Source organism: Acinonyx jubatus, chromosome D4 (genome assembly GCF_027475565.1).
Source record: "Acinonyx jubatus isolate Ajub_Pintada_27869175 chromosome D4, VMU_Ajub_asm_v1.0, whole genome shotgun sequence".
Lineage (NCBI taxonomy): Eukaryota > Metazoa > Chordata > Mammalia > Carnivora > Felidae > Acinonyx > Acinonyx jubatus.
Genome location: NC_069391.1, coordinates 37,415,311 through 37,430,390, shown reverse-complemented (window position 1 = coordinate 37,430,390; position 15,080 = coordinate 37,415,311).

The following is a 15,080-nucleotide window of genomic DNA, read 5'->3' as shown; positions in this document are numbered from 1 at the left end:
GTGGTTTTGATTTGTATTTCCCTGATGATGAGTGATGTTGAGCATTTTTTCATGTGTCGGTTGGCCATCTGGATGTCTTCTTTGGAGAAGTGTCTACTCATGTCTTTTGCCCATTTCTTCACTGGATGATTTGTTTTTCAGGTGTTGAGTTTGAAAAGTTCTTTATAGATTTTGGATACTAACCCTTTATTTGATATGTCAATTGCAAGTATCTTCTCCCATTCCGTCGGTTTCCTTTTAGTTTTGCTGATTGTTTCCTTCGCTGTGCAGAAGCTTTTTATTTTGATGAGGTCCTAATAGTTCATTTTTGCTTTTGTTTCCTTGCCTCTGGAGACATGTTAAGTGAGAAGTTGCTGCAGCCAAGGTCAAAGGGGTTTTTGCCTGCTTTCTCCTTGAGGATTTTGATGGCTTCCTATCTTACATTTAGGAATTATCTTTCATCCATTTTGAGTTTATTTTTGTGTGTGGTGTGAGAAAGTGGTCCAGGTTTTTTGCATGTAGCTGTCTAGTTTTCCCAGCACCACTTGCTGAAGAGAGACTGTCTTTATTCCATTGGATACTCTTTCCTGCTTTGTCAAAGATTAGTTGGCCATACGTTTGTGGGTCCATTTTTGGGTTCTCTATTCTGTTCCATTGATATGAGTGTCTGTTTTTGTGCCAGTACCATACTGTCTTGATGATTACAGCTTTGTAATACAGCTTGAAGTCTGGGATTGTGTTGCCTCCTGCTTTGGTTTTCTTTTTCCACATTGCTTTGGCTATTCGGGGTCTTTTCTGGTTCCATACAAATTTTAGGATTGTTTGTTCTAGCTCTGTGAAGAATGCTGGTGCTTTTTGATTGTGCTTGGATTGCACTGAATGTGTAGATTGCTTTGGGTAGTCTTGACGTTTTAACAATAATTGTTCTTCCTATCCAGGAGCATGGAATATTTTTCCATTTTTTTTTGTGTGTGTGTCTTCTTCAATTTCTTTCATAAGCTTTCTATAGTTTCCAGTGTATAGATTTTTCACCTCTGGTTAGATTTATTCCTGGTTAGATTCCTCTGGTTTATTCCCTGGTTTATTCCTCTGGTTAGATTGCTTTGGGTAGTCTTGACGTTTTAACAATAATTGTTCTTCCTATCCAGGAGCATGGAATATTTTTCCATTTTTTTTTGTGTGTGTGTGTGTCTTCTTCAATTTCTTTCATAAGCTTTCTATAGTTTCCAGTGTATAGATTTTTCATCTCTGGTTAGATTTATTCCTAGGTATTTTACGGTTTTTGGTGCACTTGTAAATGGGATCGATTCCTTGATTTCTCATTCTGTTGCTTTTTTGTTGCGGTATAGGAATGCAACTGATTTCTGTGCATTGATTTTGTATCCTGCAACTTTGCTGAGAAATGGATCAGTTCTAGCAGTTTTTTGGTGGAATCTTTTGGGTTTACCATATGGTGTATTATGTTATCTGAGAAGAGTGAAAGTTTGACCTCCTCCCGGCTGATTTGGATGCTTTTTATTTCTTTGTGTTGCTGATTGCTGAGGCAAGACTTCCAATGCTATGTTGAATAACAGTGGTGAGAGTGGACATCCCTGTCTTGTTCTTGACCTTAGGGGGAAAGCGCTCAGTTTTCCCCATTGAGGATGATATTAACATTGGGCTTTTCACATATGGCTTTTATGATCTTGAGGTATGCTCCTTCTATCCCTACTTTCTTGAGGGTTTTTATCAAGAAATGATGCTGTATTTTGTCAAATGCTTTCTCTGCATCTATTGAGAGGGTCACATGGTTCGTGTCCTTTCTTTTATTGATGTGATGAATCACATTGATTGTTTCATGGATATTGAACCAGCCATGCATCCCAGGTATAAATCCCACTTGGTCATGGTGAATAATTTTTTTAATGTGTTGCTGGATCTGGCTGGCTAATATCTTGTTGAGGATCTTTGCATCCATGTTCATCAGGGAAATTGGTCTATAGTTCTCCTTTTTAGTGGGGTCTTTGTCTGGTTTTGGAATCAAGGTAATGCTGGCTTCATAGAAAGAGTTTGGAAGTTTTCCTTTCATTTCTATTTTTTGAAACAGCTCCAAGAGAATAGGTGTTACCTCTTCCTTAAATGTTTGATAGAATTCCCCTGGAAAGCCATCTGGTCCTGGACTCTTGATTTTTGGGAGATTTTTGATTACTAATTCAATTTCTTTACTGATTACGAGTCTGTTCAAGTTTTCTATTTCTTCCCGTTTCAGTTTTTGTAGTGTATATGTTTCTAGGAATTTGTCCATTTCTTCCAGGTTGCCCATTTTATTGGCATACAATTACTCATAATATTCTCTTATTGTTTTTATTTCTGCTGTGTTGGTTGTGATCTCTCCTCTTTCATTCTTGATTTTATTTATTTGGGTCCTTTCCTTTTTCTTTTCTTTCTTTATTTTTTTTTAAAATATAATTTATTGTCAAATTGGTTTCCATACAACACACAGTGCTCATCCCAACAAGTGCCCTCCTCCCTGCCCAACACTCACTTTCTCCTTTTTTCTTTGTGATCAAATTGGTTAGTGGTTTATCAATTTTGTTAATTCTTTCAAAGAGCCAGTTTCTGGTTTCATTGATCTGTTCTACTGTTTGTTTTTTTTTTTGTTTTGTTTTGTTTTGTTTTGGTTTGGTTTTGATAGCATTGATTTCTGCTCTAATCTTTATTAATTCCTGTCTTCTGCTGGTTTTGGGTTTTATTTGCTGTTCTTTTTCCATCTCTTTAAGGTGTAAGGTTAGGTTGTGTATCTGAGACCTTTCTTTCTCCTTTAGTAAGGCCTGGATTGCTATATACTTTCCTTTTATGACTGCCTTTGCTGTGTCCCAGAGGTTTTGGGTTGTGGTATTATCATTTTCATTGGCTTCCATGTATTTTTTAATTTCCTCTTTAACTTCTTGGTTAGCCCATTCATTCTTTAGTAGGATGTTCTTTCGTCTCCAAGTATTTGTTACCTTTCCACATTTTTTCTTGTGGTTGATTTTGAGTTTCATAGCATTGTGGTCTGAAAATATGCACAGTATATGATCTTGATCTTTTTGTACTTGTTGAGGGCTGATTTGTGTCCCAGTATGTGATCTATTCTGGAAAACGTTCCATGTGCACTGGAGAGGAATGTGTATTCCACTGCTTTAGGGTGAAATGTTCTGAATATGTCTGTTAAGTCCATCTGGTCCCGTGTGTCATTCAAAGCCATTAATTTCTTGATTGTCTGTTTAGACGATGTGTCCATTGTTGTAAGTGGAGTGTTGAAGTCCCCTACCATTATGGTACTAGTATCAATGAGTTTCTTTATGTTTGTGATTAATTGATTTATATATTTGGGTACTTCCACATTTGGAGCATAAATGTTTATGCCTTCTTGGTGGATAGACCCCTTCATTATGATATAATGCCCTTCTTCATCTCTTGTTACAGTCTTTGTTTTGAAGTCTAGATTGTCTGATAGAAGTATGACTACTCTGGCTTTCTTTTGTTGACCATTAGCATCATAGATGGCTCTCCATCCCCTCACTTTTAATCTGAAGGTGTCTTTAGGTCTAAATTGGGTCTCTTGTAAACAGCATATAGATGGATCTTGTTTTCTTATCTATTCTGTTACCCTATGTCTTTTGATTGGAGCATTTAGTCCACTGATGTTTAGAGTAAGTGCTGAAAGATATGAATTTATTGCCATTATGTTACTTGTAGAGTTGGAGTTTCTGGTGGTGTTCTCTGATCCTTTCTTGTTTCTTGCTTTTGGTATGTATGTATGTATGTATGTATGTATGTATGTATGTATATATGTATGTATGTCTTTTCTCCCCTCAGAGAGTCCCCCTTAAAATTTCTTGCAGGGCTGGTTTAGTGGTCACGAACTCCTTTATTTTTTGTTTGTCTGGGAAACTTTTTATCTCTCCTATTTTGAATGACAGCCTTGTGGGATAAAGAATTCTTGGCTGCATACTTTTCTGATTCAGCACATTGAATATATCCTGCCACTCCTTTCTGGCCTTGCACGTTTCTGTGAATAGGTCTGCTGCAAACCTGATCTGTCTTCCCCTGTAGGTTAAGGACTTTTTCCCTTGCTGCTTTCATGATTCTCTCCTTGCCTGAGTATTTTGTAAATTTGACCATGATATGCCTTGTTGATGGCTGGTTTTTGTTGAATCTAATGGGAGTCCTCTGTGCTTCCTGGATTTTGATGTCTGTGTCTTTCTCCAGGTTAGGAAAGTTTTCACTATGATTTGCTCACATAACCCTTCTACTCCCTTTTCCCTCTCTTCCTCTTGATTCCCTATGATTCTGATGTTGTTCCTTTTTAATGAGTCACTAATTTCTCTAATTCTTAAACTGTGCTCTTTGCCTTAGTCTCCCTCTTTTCTTTTGCTTCATTATTCTCAAAAGTTTGTTCTCTATATTACTTATTTTCTGCTCTGCATCATCCATCCTCCACCATAGCATCCATTCAAGATTGCAGCTCAGTTATAGCATTTTTTCATTTCATTCTGGCTAGCTTTTACTTCTTTTGTCTCTGCAGAAAGGGATTCTAATCTATTTTTGACTCCAGCTAGTATTATTATCGTGATTCTAAATTCTTGTTCAGACATCTTGCTTGTATCTGTGTTAGTTAAGTGCCTGGCTGCCATTTCTCCCTTCTCTTTCTTTTGGGGTGAATTCCTTCGTTTCATCATTTTGAAGGGAGAAAAGCAATTAATGAGGTAAAACATTAAAAAAAATTAAACTTAAAAAATTAAAAATTTAAAAACAACAAACACACACATAAAAAAGAAATAAATGATGCTAGAGCCTAGGCGTGTTGTGGTCTGGGTGTTTAAAGGGGCTTAACAGTTTAGAGAAAAAAGGGGAAAGAAAAAAAGGAAATCGTTTGAAAATTTGAAAAAAAAACACTGAAATAAAATGAAGTGATGGAAGTAAAATAGAATTTGAAAATATTTACACAAAAGTAAAAAATATAGTAGAAAAAATAAAGAAAAATATTTTCATTAAAAATTGAAAATAAAAATAAAATTTTCTCTTTCTCTATTCAAGAAAAAGAAAAGAAATGAAAAAGAACAAAAACAAGAAAAAAAAAGAAAATTGAATAGATGGACCAGAGAACAGACTGAAATACAATTGAAATTACTTCGTTTTCCCCTAGAAGTCAAACTATGAAGTGCTTTATAGTCTGTAAACTAAGCAGGCAGAGAGACTTGTGTTCCTGAAGAGCGAGGTTAGCCCATTGCGGTGCGGCTTAGTGTAATGGCTCCGATCTCCACTAGATGGTGCTGCTTAGCCTACTGGTGTGGATTGTTGTGGCGCTTGTAGGTGTGTATCTGCGTGCATGGGAGCGGTGAAAATGGCGTCACCTAGCTATCCAGCCTGTAGTATTGGAACTCTGTTCTCCTAGGTCAACAATTGCGCCCCCATCCTTTGTCTTTGGCTTCTGCCTGCTCCTCACTTTTACACTGTCTGTGACCAAGCCCCAGGCAGCACCTCCCTCCTGAGTTTTATTTCAGATGTGGCTGTGTTTCCTGACCCCTTACTTCTGAGGGACTTTGGCTTTGACCCGGTCTGCCCTTCTGCGGGAGGTTCTCACCCAGCAATGGCCAGGTGCCGGCTACACCCAGGAACATTTGCGGTACTGTGCTGCTGCCGATGGCCCCAGAGACTGCTGTGGGTCCCAGTCCACCACAGAATAAGTTCACGTGATTGGATGGCAGCAGTGTTTCAGGGATTATGGCCAATCACAGCACACATCTGACACCAGGCTTCACCCCCAGCGACCTTGTTCCAGCACCAGCGAATGTGGTTGTTCTCCAGGGCCCACTAGAGCCTTTGCCTTTGGGGGAACCACAGAGCCTCTACCAGATGTCTTCCCAGCGGGGGAACCACCTCTCCTGTTGTGGCCTGAAGACCCTAAACTTCACTCTGCTCCTGGGGATTCACCCTTCCCACCAAAGCACCACCAGGTATCGAGCTGTGGAGTTTCAGACTCTGCACTCCCCCTCTTTATATAGTCTTAGTGGAATTTAAACCCTCTCCTTTCTCCTTTCTCCCTTTTTAGTGCAGTCCCTGTAGCTGTTTCTACTTTTCCACTTTCTCTCCTGCTGCTTTATTTTGGGGAGGGGGGGTTGCTTTTCCTGTACTCTCCCCCTGTCTCTGTCTTCTCTCCACAAGCAAAAACAGCTCCCTGCCCTCCGCTGCTTCTTTCTCCTCCAGTTCACCTCTCCGCACCACATACCTGCTGAGTTCTGTGGTTCAGGTTGTGCAGATTGTTGTGTTAATCCTCAAATCAGTTTTTTAGGTGTGCAGGATAGTTTAGTGTTGATCTGGCTGTATTTCATGGATGTGAGACGCAAAAAAACTTCCATGCTTCCACCATCTTGGCTTCTCCCCCTCTTTTTAAATTTTTTTGTTTTTTTATTTTATTTTGAGAGAGACAGAATGCAGGAGAGGCAGAGAGTAAAAGACAGAGACAGAATCCCAAGCAGGCTCTGCACTGTCAATGCAGAGCCTGATGTGGGGCTCGAATCCACAAACCATGAGATCATGACCTGGGCTGAAACCAAGAGCTGGATGCTCAACCGACTGAACCACCCAGGTGCTCCACAAAACCTCTTTTCTAGGAGAAAAGATTATGTTCATGTGTGTTTGTGTGTCCGTGACTATGTGTGTGAATTGCATGTGTCTGATACGCCTCTGTGTCCATATTGTGATTATAAGATTAAATGTCTATGGTGTGTCCTCTAATGCATATGAGTGATTGACTAGGTGCCTGTGTATGTGTATGTGGGTATGGACATATGTGGGTGGGGGAGGGTGTTGGCATTTGTCTGTGTGTGGCTGTGTATTCTGGCTGCTTCAGTCTATCCATTTGTGGTTTCCAACCTCACAGGGCCTACAGGGAGCATCTATTGCATAGGGTAAAGGGGTTAGGAGGCCCTTGGCCTGGGCTCTAAACCTCAAAGGGCCTCTAGAGGGCATCTAGTGTATATAGAAAATGAAAATGTGTGTCTCCTGGCCTGAGGAGCCTGGGCTGTCTTGTTCCAGAAAGGAGCTGGAATTGAGCAAGAAACCAAATGACTCAGCCCCTGAAAGTCCCTGATCCTTGGGAAGGGGTCTGCTTCACACCCCATCCTTCTTCAAACCTTCTGTCGTATCCAGAGGGTCCTGGCCCAGCCAGAGGGTCAGAGCTTAGCCCTTCAGTCTCAGAGTGTGGGTAGAATGTTGCACAGGACTTCCAGAGGTGACAGGACATCAGAATGGGGAGAAGTCTTGAGCAATAGTACACCCCCCTTTCCTACCTTCTGTGCTCTGGAGCTTGAAGTAACAACATTGCCAGGGGTTCTTGAGCACCTCCTCTCCTTAATTTCCTGCACTTTGGGCTAATCCTGGCCCCAGAGTTCCTGGGCCTGGGCTGAGCTTGCTTGGGGGAAGTATAGGAAACAAGTGCTCCTGAACCCAGAGCAGAAAGTGATTTTTGTGGCTGGAGATGAAGAGCCCTGGGGCCCCAGAGAGAATGCAGAGGAGGCTGCATGAAGGAGGGATCTCTGCAGAGCCCCGAGGATGGGTGAGGCTGGAGGGAGGATATTCCAGGTAGAATAAACAACAAGTACAAAAGCTCAGAGGAGAGACAGGGGTTTGGGATTAATCCCAGTGTGGGTGAGGAAGGGGAAGGGTACATGGTGACAGAGGCTATGTGTGTGTGGATAATACCTGGGGTACTTGGGGCGCTTTCCCCTGGTGATGCCATGCCTAGTGGTCAAAGTTAATGGAAGTCCCATGTGACCTTAATCAGGCAGGACTACTAGGGGCTTGTCTTCCTTGGTCATGAAGGTTTGGGTCCCTTAGCAGTCATAGAATGTCAACCAAGTGAACTACCAGTTGGAGGTAGAGAGGGAATGAATCACAGAAGAAGTGTGGTGAACATAATTCTAAAATTCCTGCCCCCTGGTGTGTATGCTCCTTGCTTTGAGGAGATCCCCTTGACCTCTAGACCTGTATATGATGGGATACCATTCATGGGATTAGGTTATGATATATGGCAAAATGGAAGGATTTTGCAGATGTAATTAAGGTCCCTAAGCAGTTGACTTTGAGTTCATTGAAAGGGAGATTACCCTGGATAGGCCTGACCTAATCAGGTGATCCCTTTAAGAAAGTGTCTAGGGGCACCTGGGTGGCTCAGTCAGTTGAGTGTCGGACTCTTGATTTCGGCTCAGGTCATGATCTCACAGTTCCGGAGACTGAGTCCTGCATCAAGCTCCACGCTGATAGCTGATAGTGTGGACCCTGCTTGGGATTCTCTCTCCTCTCTCTCTGCCCCTCCCCCTGCTCATGCTCTCTTTCTCTCTCTCAAAATAAATAAACATTAAAAAAATGTCTAGAGGTAAGAAAAAAGCAGCAGCCTAAAGTTTTTTTTTTTTAGTGTTTATTTATTTTTGAGACAGAGAGAGACAGAGTGTGAGCAGGGGAGAGGCAGAGAGAGAGACACACACACAGAATCTGAAGCAGGCTCCAGGCTCTGAGCTGTCAGCACAGAGCCTGATGCAGGGCTCAAAGCCACGGACCATGAGATCATGACCTGAGCTGAAGTCGGATCCTTAACCAACTGAGTCACCCAGGTGCCCCAGCCTTAAAATTTTTTTTAAAAGGTGTGCCTGGCTGTCTCAGTTGGTAGAGCATGTGATTCTTGATCTCAGGGTCATGAGATCAAGCCCCACATGTAGCATAGAGTTTACTTTAAAAAAGAAAAGAAATAAGCGTCAGCAAATGCTCTCATATTGGCTTTGAAGAAGCAAACTACAATGTTGTAGACAGAGCCATGTGGCAGGCAGCTATAGGAACTCAGGGCCTCAGTTCTACAAGCACAACTGCCAATATTTTGTGAGTTTGAAAGAGGACTCTGAATCTGAAATGAATTTGCAGCCCTGGCTGACACCTAAGTTCAGTCTGGTGAGACCCTGAGCAGAAGACCCAGTCAACATTTACCTGAACTATTGATCCCCAGAAACGGTGAGATAAGAAATTTGGATTTGCTAAATTTGTGGTGATTTGTCACACAGCAATAGAAAACTAGTATGAGAAGGAAGTACATAATAAATGCTAATTAAGCCTCAGGGCTAGTTTCAGAACTACTGACTATGGCATTTAACCATATTTTTCTCCTGGTTTTGAAGTGTCCCCATTTCTTTAACTGACTCCCCTTTTCTTTCATCCTCATTTAATCCATTCTTGAAGATAGATTGTTGTGGTGATATTATTATTACTCACAAAGACGGTGATTTATTTCTCTTCCTGGCAGTTGCTCCCTTAAAGTTAAGCATGGTTGTATGACCCACTTTGGCCAATGAAATGTGTATAGAAATGGCATGTGTCATTTGTAGATAGAAGTGTTTAAACAAGAGTTCCCCTGACTGTTTTTCCTGGCTGCAGTGATCATGGAAACATGTGTTGAGATGAAGAAGCATGCTGAGAGATCAAGGCAGTCTGGAATGTTGAGCTACCACATGGAACACAGCTGTGCTAAAGTCCCGCCTAGACCCACAGCAGGCTTGATATGCATGGGGAATAGAATTTTGTTGTGTTAAGGTACTCAGATTTGGTGTCATTTGTTATTTCAGCATAACCCAGCCTATCCTTGACCAATCAGGTGTGTTGGTGGTGGTTACAAGGTTTTGTAGAATAGAGATGATATAATAACAAACTAGAAGAATGGATGCCACCCTGAGATCTTGGATTTAGAATTGAATTTTTGCTATGGGCTGAATTGTATCCCCTGAAAATTCATATGTTGAAGCCCTAAACCTCATTGTGACTATATCTGGAGATAGAGTCTTTAGGAAGTAATTTAAGTTAAATGAGGTCAAAGGGTAGGACCTTAATCTGATAGGACTTAGGCCTTATAAGAAGAGAAAGAGACGGGCACCTGGCTGGCTCAGTTGGTTGGGCGTCTGACTCTTGATTTCCGCTCAGGTCATGATCTCATGCTTTGTGGGTTTGAGCCCTGTGACAGTGTGGAGCCTGCTTGGGATTTTCTACCCACCCCGCATCTCCCCCATGCACACACACACATTCTCTCAAAGTGTATAAATAAGCTTTAAAAAAATTAAAAAAAAAAAGAAGAAAAAGAGAGATCTCTCTGTCATGGGACATAGTGAGAAGGTAGTCATCTGCAAGATAGGTAGAGAGGTCTCACCAGCTCTCAACAGAAATTGACTATGCTGACACCTTGATCTTGAACTTGTAACCTATAGAACTATGAGAAAATAAATGTCAACTGATTAAGCCACCCAGACTATGATATTTTATTATATAAGACCAAGCTAAATAAGACAGATGTGGTAATTGCTAAAGCTCTAAACAGTGTCTCTTTGGAGAGGGGTGAAGTGTTTTGGTTGTGTGAGCAAAAGAGATATTATATTAGATGATACCCTTAAATTTTTAAGAAGGCTAGGGTTTGGGACAAATGGTGTATGTTGACGTTGGATAGCCAGAGGATAGACTATAGAGGTATTTATCATTGTTTTCACTGCCCACAACCTTAACTCCTTCCTATATGTGAGGAATTTCCCATTGTATTAGTCTTAGTTAACCAATAGTTACTTTCCATCACATAATACCCAAAGGTCACATTCTAATTCTTCTAGCCCCCTTGGGCACATGACTTAGGCTTAGCCAATTAGAAAAACCTTACCAAGATTGTGAATAGGAAGATAGTAGTGATGCAAAGGAGCAGGAGTAGTAGAGAATATATTTTGATAGTGGTAGGAATGGTGGCAGAGGTGACGTGTGTTTTCCAGGGGCACTACTGTAGCTGTGATTCCAGATGTAGAACCTGGCAAGCTGATCACCAGATACTTGTGGGGCTTGAAGTAACAGTACAAATGAAGGCCAACATACCGTGTATCTAAATATTTAAAAGTTATAAATCAAAGAAAAATATACCTTTGTTACTGCCTTGAAAAATATGCTTTTAGAGCATCTTGAAGGTCAGGTTCAAATTTAGAATTCTTAGACTCCTTGGAGTTCCATGATGGAATGAGGTGATAAGGGGAGCTTACTTCAGTGCTCTACTTGTCCTCCTCCTTTCCTACCCTCAGTTATATCCTGTACCACGAAGAACCTCATGTGCCTGGTGTAGACATTCTAGCCCCATACATACAAGCTCCTTCCACGTTCCCTGGAAATAGCTACCTCTTGGCAACTCTCTGGATGCAGAGAGTGATGCAGTCCATTCTAGGAAGGATGGCTCTGTGGAAGAGGACTGCCTGACTCTGGAAGCTGCTTGGGACTACTTGGGCAGGGAATTCTCTAGTTTTCAGTTCCTGAAATGTGATCTAGAAGGAGAAGCACAAGCTACAGGTCAGCATGTCTCCTTATTCCTGTGTCCTCTGTGTCCTGTGTCCAGAGACATGACTGGAGGAGAGCCAGAGTAGAGCCCTCTGAAACATGGAATGCAGGGCAGGGGCTCCAGTTGTCTGGACATAAGGGTGGTACTGGAATTTGGTATCCCCTTCTGGGGATGCTGTCCTGGAGGGATGTCTGGACTATCCTGGTTCTATTGCAAGCTTTGCAAATGGTTCTGGCTGCTCAGCCTCCCTTAGTCATCTATTTTCTACAACTTCCTATGGTCTTTTCAATAAATCACTTTTCTGTTTAAATCAGCTAGTGAGTTTCAATAGCTTGCAAGTAAGAATATTTATTAATACATTTGTATATTTGCCTTTTTTGGTGTGGTGTGCAGGTACTGTAACCTTTGTTAGAGGATTTCTTGAGCTTCATGAAGCCCAAGACCATATCTGTCTTGTTCACCTAGAACGGTGCCTGTTAAGAATAAATGTTCTGGGTTCCAGTGATGTGGCATCACTTTAGACACAATGATTTGCCAAGCTAGGACCCTATGTCATGGTAGCCCTTAAACTATGGGGGGTCCTACACTAACAGATATTTTGACACTTAGGGCTGCCATGCCAAGAGGTTCCATTTACTTAGACTACAGGGAAAATGGTGTCCCTGGAGTTGTACAATGTGGATGTCCTGCACTGTACATCCTGAACACCAGGCCTGGTCTTCCTGACAGTGATAGACTTCCCTGAGAGGAATAGTGACCTTATAGTAATGGGGGACTTTGACATTCTTGGGGGTTCTGTCAGCAATGGGGACATTATTAGGTATTGAGATGTCCTGTCAGTAGGTGTTCTTGGATTGATGGAAGGCTTTTAAAGTGTTGGGCCCCTGGAAGGAAGGGGTGGTTTCTTCTTGGAGGATGCTCCTTGAAATGATGATCTGACAGGTATGAGATCAGCAAGATGATTGAGGTTTTGATGGTGATGGGTCCAGATTTCCAGGGACTATGATTCTGAGAACCAGAGCCCTGGGGGATCCAGTTGTCCTGGTAGGGCATTGTGGAAACTGCTGGGGTTCAAACCATCCCACTTCTGCTGTGTTGGAGCACAGGAAATCTCACATCTTGTGCCTCCCCACAGGAGCCATGGAAGACTAGAAGGTCCTAGGAACAGGAGTAGGGCCTCCTCCCCTGTCCTGCCTGATCCTGGCCCCTCAGAAGATGGACATGGCCCTTAGATACCAGTCCTTCTGGAATCTGATCCCACCCCTGTGGTCCCCAGATGCTCTGCTCTGTGGAGGTTCCCTCCAGAACCTGGCTGGCTCAGAAGCCTGGCCCCGCCCCTTCCAGGAGCCTTGCCCACAGCACCCCAATGTCTGGCCCCTACTTTTTGGGATCCCAGGTCCTACCCTTCTATTCCTCTTTTCCTTTTAACGTCACCTGGTCTTGGCCTCTGATACTCCCCTGGGAATGGAGTTAAGAATGTGGGCATATTTGTAGCCTGATCCCCATCTCCACTGCTCCACTTTGGGAAAACTGAGGCTTGAATAGACCTGGAGAGCTGTGCTTATTACCTCCTGGAAGCTTTGGGGAAGCTAACTTCCCCTTAGCTGGAGAGCCCAGGAGGCTAGAAGCCCTCCAGGCGGCATCTCTGTGTCTGGGCTCAAGCACTAATGTCCTGTCTGAGCCTCCAGCTTCTCCTCTGTTTTTTTCCTAGCTTTTCCTAGCAAGCCAAGCCTTTCTACCCCAACTGAACATCTTAGCCCTCAGCCCTCAGCCCAAGTGCTACCCCTCAAGCAGTCTTGGGGTGCAATCTCAGCTCTGCCACTCACTAGTTGAGTGAACTTGGTAGTTTACACTACCTCTCTGGGCCTCAATTTCTTCATATATAAAATGGGACTAGTGATCTCCATCTCATAGGGTTGCTAGAGGATGCAATGATATAATGCACATAAAGGACTCAGCTTGGAGCCTGGCATGTGATTAGCACCCCAAAGTAATGACTTTCCCTGTTCCCTGAGGGTCACTTCCTCAGACCTGGCCTTGCTGTATTGTTTCCCACTTTTATTTAGGAAATGGGTCAACTCAGAGAGGTGGTATGCGTTGTAGCTAAGAGTACAGATTCTGGAGCCAAACTGCCCAGCTAAGACCCCCCCCCCCCCAACACTTCACTATCTGTCCAGCCTGGGCAAGCTACTTAACTTCTGCACCTCAGTTTCCTCAGCTATAACATAAGAATGATACTAGTACTTAAAGCAGTGCCCAGCACTAGTGGTGAAATAGCTGGTATTACAGAGCCATGTCCTTCCATGTGGACAAGTCTCAGGGACCACTGAGGAAGTTCTCTGATCAGAGAAATGCTGGCTTATTCTTACAGAGGGGTTCTTAGAGGAAATTCCCCCACTTGGGAGTCCTGCTCCTTTGTGAGACTGTGATTTCCAAGATTTTCTGGCTGGTTCAAAGTTTCCCGGAGACCAGAAAAGGGGGGGGGTTGGGGGTGGGGGCTTACCAAGAAATTGAACATGAGCTGATGAAAGTATGATCAAAACCGTATGGGGCTGGCTCTTACCAAACACTTACCCATGCAACAGAGACAACCCCCATGTCTTGAGAACTGGATGTGCTCCAGGTATGAGTGGGATGGGGTATTGTGGGAAAGGGCCATTTTCAGTTACATTTTTTGTTAATCAAAAGAGTACTGGGCCTTGTTCTGTGCCAGCCCCTGAGCAGAACAATATTGACAGTTGAGATCAACAGGTCCAATCCCTTTCCCTGGGAACTCTATCAGTAGACAGGACAGAGAGCTTTTTGTCCATCATGTAGATGGGAGCTGGGGAGCTCTCTGAGCAGGGATGTCAGGTCCCTTTAGGGAGATGTTGTTTGCTAGGGCCATAGGCCTTCAGGGTAGGGGGCTTTCACTCAGCTGCTGACCTTAAACCTGTAGCAGGTGCCATGGGTCCTAGACAGGAGGGTGTCTACCTAGAGCCAGGCAGTAAGGCCCCTGTCTTCTGGTTGAGGAGCTGGAAGTCCATACTATCCCTTGGAGAAGCTAGAAGCCTCATCATTGTCAGGTAGGCTTCTGGCCTGCCATAACTTGGCAAAATGACATAACACTTGTGGGTAAATCATAGTGAAACAGGGAGCAGGTGTGAACAGATAAAGTCACAAAGCTGAGAATATTTGAGTGGGGAAGGACAAGTCTCAGATTGCTGGGCTAAGAGCAATCTCCTGTATCTGGCAGGAGATAAGAGGATAAGACTGAGTGCCCGGGAGGGGCTGGTGGCTGGGGAAGAGAAGGCATTGGCTGGAGAAGGGTTGGGGAGGGCTGCATCCCTGCTCCCTGTGGTACTCTAGTGTTCACCCCCTCAGACTTCCTTGAAATTCCTCACTCACCAGGCCTCCAGGGTGTGGCAAGAGGCTGTTCAATCCAAGCTCCTTCACTAGCTCCTGAATTATTTTCTCTCTTCCTGAATCTCAGCTTCTTCTTTGTTCCCAGAGGGTATCCCTTGGGACCCAAGAAGTAGGGACATTTCTGAATGTGCATGACTTTGTGGGGGGAGGCTATATGAATGCTGCGGTTTTAGCATTCACCCAAAAGATGACCCAAAGATGCATGAGTCAAATCTTTGGAGGGACTCTTAAAAATTAGGTTCCCCTCCTTGTACACCTGACTTATGGGGGAAGTAAGGTGTTGGAGATGGGGAGTAAGGAAGGGACTTGATTGGAGTGGTACAATGAAGTG